A 14,457-nucleotide genomic window follows, 5' to 3' on the forward strand; every position below is an offset into this window, starting at 1 on the left:
AAGTTGGGAGCCCCATTAATTAGGAGGCGGTTTGGAGGTGGAGCCCAGTTGAATTATAATGCTGAATGCACTTGTCATAGTCTGGCCCCACGATTTGTTTGGACATATATATATTTTTAAATTACATTACATCCAGGCTTTATTGCATCAGGATAATACAGTATGGTGAAAAAATAATACCCCCCTAAATCCCAAACTCACCAGTATCCCCCACCCCCACCCCAGAGACCTTCTCTTCTCTTTTTTCTTTACTTTTGATGATTATTAGTTTTAAAAACAAACCCAGATCCATGTTGTTTGTAATCAGGGAAAGAAGGGAAGATCCTGTTGCCAGGTAAGCTAGCAAATTCGTCTAAAACCTTTCTGCGTATTTTTTGTTCCATATGTCATAAACCATTTTGTGTGTACAATTTGTTGAAACATCCTGCATTTTACTTATTCATGCTAGAGAGACGGGGAAGAAGCCTTGTGCTTGGCTGTCGCTTTTATACAAGCTTGTGGAGTTGGGGTGGGGGCCTTATGCAAAGGAAATCTTAGCTCTGATTTGAAATATTGACTGGGTTTTTTTACGTATTTATGTGTGTGTATTTTGTCCCTCCTAATAACAATATGGCGAACTCCGGCTCTCGCTAGTAGTTTATAATGTACAAAATAATATTCCGGAGGTTCCTATCCCGGCGGCTCACCTCCAATATTGTTATGGCTTAATTGGGTCAGTTTTCTTCTCGGATTCTCGAAGTCACTGCCCGACGGGATGTTGGTGCCCTGCTGTTGTGGAGAAGCTTGAGGAGTATATATCATTCCTTGTAATACCTAGAGGACAGGGGAGCTAGAGAGAGAGGGGAGAATGCACAGCTCCCCCTTAGCGCTAGCTAAATCCTTTTCTGCTATAATTCAAGAGCAAAGGGCCACCAAACAGCGTCAGGGACATATTTCATCTCCCTTAAAAACTCCAGATGCTCCTGACACGGTGGTTCCCCCCCGCCCCCCGCCGCCGCCTTCTTCTTTTTCCTTTTGCTTTACTCAAAAGCCTAACTGAATTATTGTTGGGTCCCAAGACCAGGACGTGTGCACATATTTATGTATATTTGTCTCTTCTTAAGGGCTCCCTGAGTGAAGGGGACTAGTTAGTTGCCAAAAAGGTCAGCAGGAAGCCAACCGGATATGGTAGGTTTCAATCTGTTTTTTTCCCTGGCTTATAAATCAGTGGAGGAAGAGAAATCACTTTTGATTGCCTAGGTTGTTGTTGTTGTTATTATTACTTTGCGCGATAAAGCAAATCAACACGTTACAAATACCGCTACTATTTTTATTATTAATAATAATAAATAATTCATTTTTCTTTCTGTACAAGACCAAACCAATCTTTCTGTAACATAGAAATGCCACCGAAAAACCGTACCCTCAGCCTGTTAAATTTGAAAACAAAGAATCGATCTGACTAACCACAGTTTAGGAAGAGGAAAGTGGGAGGAGGTGTTGGTGAATTTTAATTAAACCTTTTCAAGGCCCTTTGTTTGTAAACACAGGAGCAGCGGTCCTATAGAAACAGGAGCGTTTCCCGGTATAGTTAATTAATTGGTACAGAAGAGGGGTTTCTTTTGCAGGTTTAATCCATTATATTTACCAGCAATTTGCTTTTTGGTTTTGCATTGTCCGCCTGGAATTTTTAATATATTTGGATGCTGTGTAAGCCATTCTCACACGGTTTCAAATGATTTTTTTTTTAATATTTGATTTTTCGAGCTGAAGTCCGAAGACACCAGCTAGAGGGAATATATCATTCCCATGGCTAACGCCCCCTTAACAAAAATTATGATCTGTCCCTACAACTTCATGTCTGTGAAGCTAAAATTCAATACATCTCAGCAATGCCGCCCCCCCCCCCCAGATATAAACACCCTGTAATTTATGCTGCTTTTGCGAAAGCGGAGTTTGATCCCAGTAGCAAATATTGATCGGCTCCTATAAAACCTGTTCTGGTCCCAAGAAAAGCCAGGGAAGTCGAATCGGCTTGAGGCACTGGTTTGTTTGCTTGTTTACCCCCCACTCCTCCGCCGCTGGACCGGGGACATGAGTCACCGCTGGTGTAACTCCCCTGAAAGCGACGGTCCTGCCCTGTGTCTCGTTCTCTTCACCTTGACGCAAGCGCCAAACAAACACAAAAGAGGCAAATGGCTTCTCTTCTTAAAGCGGCCCCCTCCCTGTTTTTTTTTTATTGCTCTCTGGGAGTCTCTTTATGCGGTGACCTATTTTTAAAGGCCTATATTGGGTTATTCATCATATCAAATACTGCGAGGCGATCGGGGTGTGGGGGGGATTACATCGATTCTAAATCTCTGGGCTTCTTTGCTTTGCTGGGAGGTTGAGTTGCTTCGCTTCACTTCGTGATTTCAACAGATTCGAACCAATTAGCGACTTTACTCCTCTCCTTGCCTGTGCATTATTTTCCAAAGCGGCATTTTATGGCAAGATCCGACTTTATAGAGAACTCAGCTGGGGGTGCCAGAGGTATAATTACAGAAAAGAGACGAGGAGAGAACTTTAAATGTTGCTAAACCAGATTCCTGAAACTCTTTTGTTTTTCACTGGATCCCTGAATCACTTTCGGTTGTGCCTTCTTTCTCTCTCTCTCTCAGACATTTGTACATAGAAAATCATCCTTTAAATACACTTAAAGAGTGAGTGGGTCATTATATGGGACATTCATGCCCGTTTTCACGTTCCCCCCCCCTTCTCTCATGTACACATAGAAACAAACCCCCTAGATATATTTTTACATTATAGGACATTTTTAAAAAAAATAAAGCTAAAACAGTGAGTGGTCCCCATTTCCCCTTTATATCAAGCCAGGAGAATAACAACAACAATAATTATTAATGACTGACTGACCGAATCCTCTGAAATCTCTCAAGTCCTTGGTATTTACCTGCGCTTGTCTATGAGACAATCCCAAGGAGAGGTTTGAAACCCCTTGGCCTTGCCTCTGAGCTTTAAATCTACCTGCGCGCCGCGTGGAGTAAGCTCTCAGGCAGGGTTCAGGAGTGAAAACCTCCCCCTGATCTCGCTCCTGACCCCGGGCTGGCTAGACCAAGGCTGCGTGGCCGGGGCGAGCGATTGGCTTCTCGAGGCGGCGATCTCTGGAGCTGCTCCCAGGGTGGCTCTTTCCCTGGTCTTGTGACTGGCTAGTCCAACCCGGTGACAAGGGTGCTGAAGTTCAGCGTGATCCGGCTTCCCCATAGGCAGCCCGGCTTGGCTCCAGCTGGCATGTCGGCTGATACCCCACTGCACGCGCAGGTGTGTGCACGGGGTGTGTGTGCACGGGTGTGTGTGCACGGGGGGAGGGTAGCGTGGGGCGCTGGGATGGGCGCGTGCAGCCTGGCACACTACAGGTCCTGGCGCTGCCTGACTCAGAAACCCCAACCTCGGATTTCCTCCAGTGGGATTTTCCTCGGGTAAAGATGCCAGGATCGGAGCCAGGGGCCTTTTACTTCTTCTATTGTTACCTTCCTCTCCACAGAGTTCACCTTACAAAAAAAATCCCTTTGCACCGCCCCTCCCCCATAAATAACCCCCAGATCCCTCCTCTTAGATCTGCAAAGAAAACAAGCATGGACCCTTCCTCTTTTTAGTTCCCTGCTTACAGATTATTTCTTCCCCACTCCCTGGCCCGGGAACCCGACTTTCCTGGCCATGTCTCATGACACTAGGCGCATACCCAGGACTTGGAGGGCTTAATCTTGCTCCTAGTGAAGCCAGGGTTAAAACGATCGTTCCCTATGATGGGGCAGGATGTGGGCCTAATTCCATGGATCTCCTGGAGGGTTTAAGAACAAGGCACGTTACTGGGGCTGATAAAATGTGTCACCCAGGGAAGAAGTTTGCAAACAAAAAGTATGGTAAAGCAAAGGGATGGGGAAGCCGAGAGGCTTTCAGTGAGCGAATGATCCTAGTATATGTAGACTTTGCATCCCTACGGTGCCTCTTCCTCTGAAGAGCTCAAAGCACTTTATGAAGGCACATAAACAATATTTAATTTTATAAAAGAATTGAGGACACAGAGTTGCCTAGCCAAGGTCATCCAGCGGTAGAGCCCGGAACAGAACTCAGGTCTCCTAAGCGATCTAGGAAAAGGCGGCAAAGTTTGCAGATGATACGAAACTACTCCAGACAGTTAAGTCCAGGCAGAGTGCGAAGAGCTACAAAGGAATCTCACACACCTGGGTGACTGTGCGAGAAAATGGCACATGAAATTCAATGTTGATAAGTGCAAAGTGATGCACATTGGACAACATCATCCCAACTCTACATATACAATGATGGGGTCTAAATTAGCTGTTACCACTCAGGAAAGAGATCTGGGAGTTCTCTGAAAACATCCACTCAATGGGCAGCGGCCGTCAAAAAAGCAAAGGGGATGCTGGGAACCATTAGGAAAAGGATAGATCGTAAGAGAGAAAATAGCATAATGCCACTCTGCAAATCCATGGTATGCCCACACCACGAATGCTGCGTGCAGGTCTGGTCACCCCATCTCAGAACATATATATTGGAATAGGAAAAAGTACAGACAAGAGCAACAAAAATGATGAGGGGCATGGAACCGTTTCTGCATGAGAAGAGATTTAAAAGAGGGGGACTTTTCAGGTTGGAAAGAGAGGACTAAGGGAGGAGATGATCGAGGTCTGTAAAATCATGACGGGTGTGGAGAAAGTGACTAGGGAAGTGTTATTTTCTCCTCATAACACAAGACCTACAGGATCACCCCATGACATTAATAGGCAGAAGGTTTAAAACAAACAAAAAGAAGTCCTTCCACAAGGCACAGTCAACCTGTGGAATTCCTTGCCAGGGGATGTTGTGAAGGCCAAAAGTATACATGGTTTCAAAAAAGAATTAGATACAATCATGCAGGCTAGGTCCATCAAGGTTATTAGCCAAGGTGGCTAAGCTTCTGACTGCCAGATGCTGGGACTGGACTACAGGGGATGGATCACTTGATTATTGCCCTGTTCTTTTCATTCTCCCAGAAGCATCTGGCATTGACAGGATACTGAGCAAGACGGACCATTGGTCTGACCAAGTGTAGCCATTCCTATGTCTCTTATGTTATGTAACTTCTATCCCAGGGATCAATCTAATTAGACCACAGCTGGCTTTGGAGGCCTTCAAGTGGGTAACTTTGAAATAGCAATATTGCCATCTGAAGCAACCTGCAGAAAAGAAAACAACAGTTCCCCTCCCCTGTTTTCCCCTGCCTGCCCCTCAGACTAGTGATTTCACAGCTAGTGACAAGGCAGAGGCAGGTGCCGGGTGTGATTTCATAGGTATGTTGGGAGGTCAGAACTCTTCCTCACTGGGGACAAAGAAATCAAGCCAGCAATGCAGTAGCAGTAATAGGAATAATTCATAATTTAGAAGGAGCACCATTTCAGACAGAGTCCTCTTTCCCCTTCTCCTTGCAACTGGTTAGACCTGGAAAAATGTTCAACAAACATTTGTTCCCTGTGGGTTTACCTCCTCCCAGCTAACTTGGGATGCAAATTGCCTTAGAAAAAAACAACACGTCCTGTAATGTTAAATCCCCCCTTCCTGACTGGTCGTGTTGAGTTTGCTCATTTCAAGACGGGGAAGAGTTAAAAAAAAACAAACCCAAACCCTGGGAGGGATTGGTGGTGGGAGCAGTGGGATTTTGGCACAGCCCTTGCCTTACGTTTGTAGCAGGAAGGAGCGGTGTTGGCGTCCCCTTTGATTGGAACAGCAGAGTCTGGTGGACTATTTCCCAGCGCGCAGGCAGAACCGAGGAGACAGGGTCACAGCCTCCCAGCGGAAGCCTGTCGCCCGGTATTAGAAAGAAAGGTGTCCAAAGGGGTTGGCTATGTGAGTATTAATTTCCGGCAGTCTCCAGGCTACCGGATCTAAGCAGTCCCAAGGACAAGGGGCAGACGTGGGTCTGCTTCTCTCCAGTAGAGAGATTGAGGGACATGTCTTTTGTGTGTGTGTGTGTGTGTGTGTTGCTTTTTGCGATATTTGTGTGTATGTGTTGCTTCCTCCCCCCTCCCCCCCAGATAATAGGGACAGGCGATGTTACATTCTGCTTCCAAAGAGCTAATGAAATAGTCATCCGGTCTTTTCTTTTTATAGAGCGGGGGTAGATATTTGTTTTTTCTGCCACTCATCCTGCAGCTGCCTGGGAGAATACACGTGGCTCTATTTTTGAAGGAGTGCAAGACTTTATTTTGACCTCCCCCCCTTTAGATCCATTATCAATTCATTTTGGGGGTTCACAAAAGGCAGCTACTTCTGATATCCCCAGATATCTGACAGTAGATGTCAGAGGCATTTCAGATAGTTCTGCTGTGTTTGAGGATCAATCAAGGGACATTTAGTCTTGGCTGACCTCTGCTAACTTTAGTCCAGCCAAATGCCACCTGTCATAAGAATATAATTAAAGTATAAGGCGTAAATCATTCAAGTGTTGATCACCAAAATGACTGAGTACAAATGACACCTTCTTTCTCAGCATAGCTGATCCCTGCCTGTCTTCCAGTTATGTCTGCCTAGTTTAGTGACCCAAATATGTTTTGACTCCTGTGAGTACCGGAGCCAAAACAAGCTCTGCCCGCAGGCTGTATCATCAAGACAACCAACAGCTCCAAGTTCTGATGGCAAAATCTCTGACCCTCGAGGGGGTAAGAAAAGACCCCGGCTGGATTTTCAGGCCCCAGGAGTTTGCAGCTCCAGCGGTTACAAACATCAGAGTTTGACTGGCAAATGTGACATGGAAGCCATCGGGATATGGATATGGAAGTCTAAGGTCATTTTACAGTCACTTGTTTTCAAACCCTCATTATGAATGTAACCAGACACAGCCACGTGGGCACATCTGTTCACCCGCACTCTAAACGCTCACTGGTTCTGTTAGCTCCCTTCAAAACCTGGACACACGCTGACCTGTCCCTTTTGTCAGACAAGGAGGTTTCGGGCAGCTGCATAGAGGAGGGGACTTCCAAACGCAAACGCCCCGAAGAAGTGACACATTCAAAGCTCTTCGCTGCTGCTATTACACTGTTAGAGGTTCTCTCTTCTTGATTTCCATGTTAGCAGACCCTTCCCTCCACTGCATCCAGATTCTTGGGGAAATCAGAGCTAGTTTGGGATTATCTTGGGACATAAAATAAATAATGCAAAATTACCCAAAGTTGGTTTTAGATCTTTGAGATGAAATATACAAATGTAGCCCTGTGCAATCGGGAAAGACACAAAGGTGGGGCGTGGAGGGGCATGTAGAGGAAACATAGGTAATTGCAAATGCTAAACCAAAAAACCTGAAAATAATCTGAATGTTTTAAAACAGCGCCAATCGGGGAAATAAAAGAAATAAGGAAAGGAGGTCTCAAAATGGGGGAAATGAAACAGAAATTCATGGATTTTTGTTTAAAAGATTCATTGGAATAACAAGTGCATGTTTTTGTTTTGTGTGTGTGTGTGTGTGTGTGTGTGTGTGTGTGTAAAAGTCCCCTATGCAGAATGTGTATTAAAAGCCATTTGAGCTACTGTTTAAGTTACAGAGAGACAAGGTGGGTGAAGTAATATCTTTTATTGGACCAACTTCTGTTGGGGGGAGAGAGAGAGACAAGCTTCCCAGTTTACACAGAACTCTTCTTCAGGTCTGATGTTTAAGGTACAAACACACATATATTACTGGTGTGCTTTAAAGGGTCAATAACTCTCTCGATTCATCGTCCAATGCGCATACAAGTGAATGGGGTAGTTGGTGGAAATGTGGTTTCTAAGAAGTTCACTCTGTAAACGTTTGTAAGAGCTTCGGATAGGAGAAAAAAAAATCCTAAATGTCAGAGAAACGCACACTCACATACAGACAGAAAATCAACCCTGGAGCAGGAAAAATCGTATTTAGACAAGAAGAGGGTTTTTTTTTTAAATAATAATAATAAAAGCTGCGTCTGTTTTTAAGAAAGTTTTCACAATTCAGATTTTCCTCTTCTTATATTTGACTTTTCGTTTGAAAATAACCTGCTTTTAGAACCCAAACATATTTGCTTTTTAAACTGTGTTAATAATGACACCAGACCTCCTAACCACTCGAAGCCCTTAAACTGCCCCCCCTCCCCAGAAATACAATGTTACACCTATATTTTTTCAAGTGAGGAAGGTGTCGCATTTGTTGCAAAACCCTTGTTTCTTTCTTAGGGTTATTGGCCATGTATATTGTTTTACTAAACAAAGTCATATTCACATAATATCTATCTGCCATACTTTGTACAAGAAATTTGGTACCGTACTGTTAAAGAAACCAAAATATATGTTGTCCATTATCCAATTTGATATCATACTGTTAAATCAACCAAAACATATGCTGCCCATTATCTAGTCATCACTAAATTATTAGAACTAGGAATAATAATTAAAATAATAGTTGCTGGGTTAAACGAAATCAGTTTATTGTCCAGAGAAATGTATTTTAAAGGCCCAAAGGTACCACAACAAGGAGTATGAATTATAATTTTGTTAAATGACCCGGTTAGGTCAAAGAACACATTTTCAAAAAAGTATTTTCAAACTCGAATTAACTTCTTATTGCTCCTTTTTTTAAAAAAAATTGCCGGAGCGGTCCCATTTTGAAGAGGAGCCATTGCCACAGCTACTTTGCAGAAGAGTATTTTTAATAGAAAAATACAACATGTCAGCAACACGAGATGGGCCTTTAACAAATGTAGACTGAGTCCAGCTCCTCCAGTGCAGCTTCCCGAACTCTGCTGCGATGCGCTCCGCTGATCAAGCCCCCTCCTTAGTTGTACATTGCGACAAGACCTGCACAGATCAGGAGAAAAGAGCAATTGCAGAGAGTAGGGCGGAGGGATACTACAGCGAGAGGGTTATTTCCAACAAAGAAATTTAATAGAGTTGGGGGCACTGTTCCCTCTAAGCCGTGGGCGTGTGCGCGCGGGCACACAGTTCCTAAACCCCCGCGCACACGGGGAAACACCCCGCGCACAAACATTTGCACAGAAGAAATTTTTTGCCCACAGGGCCTGTCAAAAATTTGCACAGAAGACATTTTTTGTCAAAAATTAGAGGGAATATTGGTGGGGGGAAGGGGGGAAGAGAATCCAAAACTTATTTCCAGACATATTTTCAAAGGCGCAGTCTGATTTTTCATTGGTCACATCTCTGCGATGATTTCCCTTATATTCAGGTATTTTGAAACGAATTTTGATTCGATAATCGTTATGTGTTGGGGGGCAGTGTCACTAAGTGTTTATAAAGTGATCTGGACAAAGCAACAAGACATCAAAGGCCAGGGACTTAAATTCCACTTTTCCAGTCTTTTCTTCTTTTTTGAAAATTCGGCATAAATATTTTTAATTTGAAAACAACTCCTGGGATTCACGCAGAGAAATGTAAGATATACACATACCACCCGCCCCAGGTAACTAACTGAATTGGAAATGGGGATTTCTAAAGGAAATGTTTAGCCTTCATATAAAATCGCTTGCATTGGGTTTACTTATTTTGCAGTTAACTCTGGATCTAAATTCCACTACAAATAGATATCTATCCCAAACAACCCGAAGGCAAATATTGCTGGAATGTGTGCAGGCCAAATTCTGTGTCTCCTCCTCCTCTCTGTCAAGAAAACTAGTTTTCTTTGTCAATAAAGTAGTATATAACGCTACTTTTTCCAAGGTTTCCTGGAAAACGGAATTAGCCTGGAATGTTTTCTTGCTTTTGCCATGAATACTGCAAAGCTTGGGATATTTAAGTCTCGAGCTGTTTGCATTTTCCCGCAGAATCTCATGCAAGTTTCAGGTTCTTTTCAGGTCAGTTTCTTTGGCTATGTTTGGTTTCAGAATAGCAGCCGTGTTAGCCTGTATCCGCAAAAAGAACAGGAGGACTTGTGGCACCGTAGAAACTAACACATTTCTTTGAGCATGTAGATATTTAAAAAGCTACAAGTAATTGCTGTTTTGTGTGACCCACATATGTTCCCTGTAGCTTTCTTTCTTTCTTCTGCTTCCTGTAGTCCTGAGAAGCTGCATTTCCCCTACAGATTATTCCCCATACCGCCCTGTAAGTAAAGACAAAACTCTGATGCTAACGCACTTGCACTCAGACCAAGTTCAGATCATGTGCAGGAAATATTTCTTTTAACATGCGTGCGAACGGCAAAGGGCCCAATCGAAGCGGGTCCATTTTATTATACGATTTTTTAAAATAGAAAGGCAAAATTAAAATGAAAAGGGGGGGGGATCTGATCTTTTACAGTCTGCCTTAATGAACTTGGATGATGATTGTTCCCTGGTGCTAAAACGAGAGTCGCCAGTGGTTTAAAACGACTCTCGTGCTAGGAAGTTTACTGGAATTCAATTAATGGGAGAGTTTCACCGTGAATGGGGGAAAACTCTCCCTCCCGCCCCAATTTCCAATTTTGGGCCCAGAACTCGGCCGCCTTCCGCTCCCCCCGCCCCACGATTTCCCCTGAGAAGTGAAACACACCAGAGCAGTGGCCTCCAGCGTAGTTTGTTTAATGCCGTCTACCCTTGTGCTGATTCTACGTATCAAACAGGCGCGTAATACCCCTGGAGAGAGGGGTCTGTGCCCCTGGCCCCCACCAGGCTGTAGGAGACAGAGCCCACCAAGGGCCATCCGGACAAGTTATACGGATAGGAGCGTGGGTCCAGGAGGATTAAGCGCATTTAATGAGGTGGTTTCTGCTGGCCACCCAGGGGCTTGGGGCAGCTGTGGATGGGACAGCCACAAAGTTCATTCATCTCCTTGCACCTTGAAGCGTCAAGGGGTAGAAATATCCAGGTTCTTAATGAATTAAACACCATCAAGCAGCGGAGGGATCACGCCCACTGCAGCCCCAGGGTTCCTGTGATGATGTTTTACTGCCCTTAGCACCATACGTTCAGGGTACCTTTTCTGTACTAATTTTAAAGTCCTCAACCATCCACAGGTTTAACCCTCCCAGCCTGGCAGAGGGCAGCTAACCAACCTAACACCTCCCACTGGTTTGATTTACTTGGCTCCTGGCCCACTAGTTACTTTACCAGGTCTTCCATATTTGACTGCTACCAATAGTTTCTGTCATCAAATCCATCGATAACTAAAACACCTACCATGCTTCTCTCTATCCCCTTCAATCGACTCTGACTCATCTGCAGACTTCTAGGAAGAGCTGAACTCTGGTTGAGGCGAAAGAGCAACATAAACTGAACATGGATTAAAAACGAGCCAAGTTTAGGACATAGAGACAGTCACATCGCTGCCAAATTACCTGGATTTAGAAACATTCTTTCAGTTCAGCACGTGGTTTATTGGAACGTCATTCCCTGGTTTCTAAAGGAAGGGCTCTTTTGGGCAGAATATTCTTGTTATTGTTGCATGGACAGAGTAAAAACCGTCTGTTTGGTGCATATGTTTTTAAAAAATTGACAGTTGTCCAATTCTGTGAAGACATGTTGCAGGTATTTCTGATCAGTCGTCTGCATGGCAGTGAGTAGGTTTCTGTGGTGCCCTGAGGTCTTTCCTGCTACCAGGTTTATAGTTCAGTCTGTGGCCAGCCTCTTTAGAGTCACCAAAATAGTTGCAAAGTCATCTTGTTTTTTCTTTCCTGTTTCTTAAAGACACAGAGGGAAAATTTCAGATGCTCCTTTTAGGCGTGTATTTAGGTCTCCCTGATGGCTGGATGAACCCTCTGTGATGGCTTGAACCCTTCTCTGTTGTTCAGGAACAGCCAGCCTGTCACGCTTGTCACAGAGTTGTGCTTTCTGCACAAATGTCCCATTCATATTTCTCACCAAACCAATTTTAGCCGATGCATTGTTCATGAAAAGCCCCCCTAACAGTAGTCACTACTCAGGTCTCGTGACTGATCACCTGCGGTCATATGCTATTATTTCCATTCCCTAATTGGGAACAAACAGGAAGGACTCTCTTTCTGCTAGGGAGCCATCCACAGGCATTGGCACAGGTGGGGCTGAATCTATTCTTATAGAGTGGAATGGCAGCTCCACTCTGATTCAGGTTAATGGTGCCAATGCTAAAAAGGGCGTTTGAAAGATGATGGTGAAAACCCCTCCAGTGGCAATGCGGGGCTAGCACAACTATTAACCGGCCTTGGGGTTCACACCTCTCTGCTTCCTCACAGCCTTCGGAGCAGGGGAGATGTGTGTCTACAGAGCCTGGCTTTGGCTACTAGCTGCTGCGGCCATCTCACTGCTAAACAAGAGAAAATCTGGCAAATAATACCTCACTCATCGGACTCGTCACAAATAAGGATCAGGAGAACTGGGGCAGAGAGGGGCTGAAAGTGATTTGCAAGAATATTTGCAAAGACTTGTTTCAGAGTAGCAGCCGTGTTAGTCTGTTTTCGCAAAAAGAAAAGGAGTACTTGTGGCACCTTAGAGACTAACAAATTTATTAGAGCATAAGCTTTCGTGAGCTACAGCTCACTTCATCGGATGCTGTAGCTCACGAAAGCTTATGCTCTAATAAATTTGCAAAGACTTGTGTTTGTTGTATTCCCCAGGAGTGTAGCCCCATGAAGCCAAAAAACCAAGGTTGTACTAAAGGAATCCAGGTTGTATTAAAGGGAGACTTGTAACTTTTTCATTCATGTTATGGGGACAACAACGAACCTAAAGAATCAAAGGGGTTAGTTGTTTGTTTGTTTGTTTGTTTTAAAATCTGCTTTAAACATTGTTCGTTGGCCTTTAAAACAATTAAAATCTTTTTTTTAAAAAAAAACATTGCTAGCTTGACTAATCTCCAGGGATGTCAAAGCGCATAGATTTGGATTAGTTAGTTTGTTGGTTATTACAGCGCGGCCAGGATCTGAAAATACAACGCAGAGCCCCAGACTTGGATTTTAACTGGCTCCTTTTATCCTTCAAGGGTTTGGGTAATTGAAAGACTTCAGAAGCCAGTTTTCCCAGCAGACCGGCCGCTTTCGCCTCCGAGAGAGAGACACGCACGCATTTCTTACTTGGTTTTAATGTCCTTTCCAAGTTGGATAACTTTCTTGATCTCCTCAGATTAGAAGCTGCGTGTTGACTCGCATGCAATACCTTTAATAACAAGCGCCCGCCACCCAGCCAGCAAAGAGAGCCGGGGTGCGGGAACACGCTTTAGGGACTGATGGATCGGTGGCAGACTTTCTCCTCTCTGCGAAGTTTTAACTCAACTCCCAGTCCTCAGATTAAAGCTAGCTGCTCCCTCCCTCCAATAGAGAAATGATGCAAAGGTAAATTTCCTCTGAAATTTACTAACTACTTGAATGAAATTTACAAGCAGACCGAACGAAGCAAGACTAGGGAGAGGGCCTGCACTGGCTGGAGAGGTGTGGGGATAGGTCTAGTCCATCTCTATAACATTACGGATTCTATAAACTACTTTCTCTTGGCTCAGGGCTGAAGTAACTTTATTTCGTGGATGCTGTTTGAGGGGGGGAAACAGCATCCTGAGTTATTACAAATAGATTCAAATGCAAAACGCCTGTCCCACTCCCGAGACCTTTAATATCTGTTTCCTTTGCAACTCTCAGCGCACACGTTAATAATTGATCCAGAATGCCAAATGCAACTAACCTTTCCCGAAGAAATTAAGGAGTTTCGAGTGTGAAATGATCATTTTTGGGGAGCAAAAGGATGTGTCTGAAATCAATTGAAACTTAATAGATGTAGTGGGGAGAAAATCACAGAAATAACCCAGTCAACCCTTCTTATAATGAAAACCTGGCGTTAATAATTCAGGAACACAAAATAAACAGTCATTGGATTATACCGCAATATCCGAATTGACGCATTTCAGAGAGAATCTGGACAGACAATTTAATAATATTTTCCCCCCTTCCAATAAATTACAGCAGCAAAAGTTCCCCCTTAAAGTAGTTATTTGTATTTCTTCTTTTAAGGTGTTTTTCTTTCAAATTATTATTATTATTTTTGCAGTTCTAACAACTCCAGCGATAAAATTAATTAAAAAGTAATATTTTTTCTCAATAAAAGTAAAGCCAACACAGCGGAAATAGAATTAACTGTCAACATTTGCCCTGAATTTAATAAGAACTTAGGTTTTTCCAAAGCAGGAGAACACGGGAAAGGGGTCGTTGTACGCGGTTTATTTTGGCTCCTTCTCATGTGTTTCTTCACTGGTTTATTGCTCCTGTTTCCTTATCCGTCCTCTCTTTCCCTCCATTTATTTTTCTAGCAGTATAACACAATCAGTGGTCACTAGGTATTACACATCTTTTAACAGGATAGTAACTTGAAAACCCACCAATATCACAAATCAACCGCCAACAGATTCAGTTCCTTCTTAACAGCTATACAGTTATGTAGAGTTTTCCTTCGAAAAGCCAGATGAAGAAGGAGCTCAGCGCTGCTTCGTAGCCCAGACTCTGACTCTCTTGCATGTTTTTTTTCTAAA

The sequence above is a fragment of the Dermochelys coriacea genome, chromosome 7, assembly GCF_009764565.3.
Source record: "Dermochelys coriacea isolate rDerCor1 chromosome 7, rDerCor1.pri.v4, whole genome shotgun sequence".
Classification (NCBI taxonomy): Eukaryota; Metazoa; Chordata; order Testudines; family Dermochelyidae; genus Dermochelys; species Dermochelys coriacea.